The following is a 2,374-nucleotide window of genomic DNA, read 5'->3' as shown; positions in this document are numbered from 1 at the left end:
AGAGAGAGAGAGAGAGAGATAAATAACATGGATGATAAAATACATGCGATATAAATAACATACATCTTTCATTGTCTTAGGTGAGTCATTATACCAATAATAATAACACGCACACAGAGGTTCAGTACTACTTCTTATTGTTAGTGAATTGGTTAAATAGCTAACCAACAAAATAATCGATCATTTGTTAAATGCTCTGCTTAAACTATCAATCGCTTGTTTGTCAGTGAAAGACCTTTCGTCGCTGTTAACATTTTCAATGACTTAGTGACTTCTCTTCTCGCCCCAAGGTCTACTCAGACCAATATGTGTGTGCGTGTGTACATATATATATCTATATATATATATATATAAACACAAACAAATATGTGTGTATATGTACGTGTTTGTGTATGTATGCATGTATCTATGAATATATGTATTTACATTTGTGTATAAAATAAAGCTGTATATAAACGTTTGCAAAGTCTCTGAGACAAAATATTTCAGTTAGCGCCGTCCTACGTTTATATATATATACTTCATATTATACACATCAGTATTTTAATCTAATGTTGTAGTGAGTGCGTATATTAATGTATGAATGAATGCTTACATGTATGTTTAGACTTACACATGTATTCATGTAAGTATACCAACGTGTATCTATAAAGGTATATTTAACTATATGTTTGTTATGCACATGTACGTATGTTTATATCTGTGTGTATATATATATATGTATATATATATGCATGTATATATATATTTATGTATGTAAATATGTGTGAGTATGTGCATGCGCGTCTGTGTGGTCTACAAAAGTCAGTCTCGCGTAATAATATTTGATATATAAAAACCAACAAATTATGTCAAATGTGTTTAGGAAACTGTGATTAGAATAAATGGATCTCCGTCGGTGTTAACGAAGATTATTCCAATGTTCGATCAATTGGACTACCAGGTTCATTAAATTAGCATGCAAGTGACAGCGTATTCTACACACACGTCTACTCTTGACCTAAATCACCTGTAGAAGCAGCGTAAAACTGTGACAAGGCAAGACCTTTGAATAGCAAGGACTTCCGCTCAACGGTCATCTATTAAGTTTCCGTCAACCCAGTTTTCCTTAAAATGCTTGAGCTGATCCGGAGTTTCGGTAAAATATATTTGCATAAAATTCTAAATGCAACGCAGTGAAACCGCAACCAGATTTTTGGGATTTAGAAGCCAATCCCTTTGTAGTACATAACTGTCTTTAAATGGTCTGACAGTCATTAGATACAATGAGCAAACATTACGGACCATCATCGCTAACTTGCTCTGAAAACCACATGAATATTTTACAAATAAAGACGCTACTACATCCTAGTTTGAAACATTTAATTCACAGATTCTTGGTTTGTTTTCTATTAGAATTCCTTGTATATTTAGTATGTAGAATGATTTGAGACTGCTAGAGCATCTGCGAAGCTTCCAGTGAATTGGAAATTATAAAAATGATTTGTGATATTCAGAGTTGATAGATGGAAAAAGGAATCATTTCTTGTCCAACAGATGCTTTGACTCACATTTTAACTCCGTCTGCGAGGACGTTGACGAATCTTTTGCAACTGAATTAATAAAATAATGAAGAATGATAAAATATTGGTACACAAAACTGTTTAGAGAGGTGATAAGTGTGTATATGTAAGTATATATATAGTCAGAGGAAAACTAATCGCATTCCTTGAAGAAAAGACTTGCTGAGTGATACCCACCATGGCTTTCGACCAGGTAGGAGCTGCCTGACCCAGCTCTTATGACTGGGTGTTGAGACAGTTACTCGACAACTCAAATGTGGACGTAATATACCTTGATTTTGCAAAAGCTTTTGATATACACGTATATATATATATATATATATATATATATATATATATATATATACTTACACGTATATGTATGTATATACCTATACATATATATACAGACTCACACAAATATATATAAGTACTTATACATATACACGTACATATATATATATCCCGTAGATACATTAACACATAAATAAATATTTAATGTAAACAGAATGTAATTAGATTAATATTCTCTGTGGAATTGGTTATAAATTCTGCCCGTATGATCACAAATCGACATATAGAGTGTGTTTTATTATATTCCATCAATTAGCAACTACAAGAATAACACACCGCATTATCTATGCTAAGTTGAATTTAATTAAACATATAATTAGACACGACAAGTATGATAATATCTTAATTATTTAGAGTTAATTAAATGGCTAAAAATTAACGAGATGACTTATTGTCAACACTTTTAGTTTTTCAGACTTTTAACTACACCAATACAGGTGAAAGGATTGTTTGTTCTTTTGTGTGTACGGGGGGGGGGG

At 32.1% G+C, this 2,374-nt stretch overlaps 1 protein-coding gene across 1 annotated transcript in view; it reads right to left on the bottom strand.

The window, feature by feature from the left end:
* LOC106874346 (uncharacterized) overlaps nucleotides 1–2,374 on the bottom strand; it is a 105,391-nt gene that overhangs the window by 68,210 nt on the left and 34,807 nt on the right. The window lies entirely within an intron of this gene.

The sequence above is a fragment of the Octopus bimaculoides genome, chromosome 20 (assembly GCF_001194135.2).
Source record: "Octopus bimaculoides isolate UCB-OBI-ISO-001 chromosome 20, ASM119413v2, whole genome shotgun sequence".
In the NCBI taxonomy this organism is placed as follows: domain Eukaryota; kingdom Metazoa; phylum Mollusca; class Cephalopoda; order Octopoda; family Octopodidae; genus Octopus; species Octopus bimaculoides.
The sequence above is the reverse complement of the archived record's forward strand: the minus strand, read 5'-3'. Positions and strand labels throughout refer to the sequence as shown.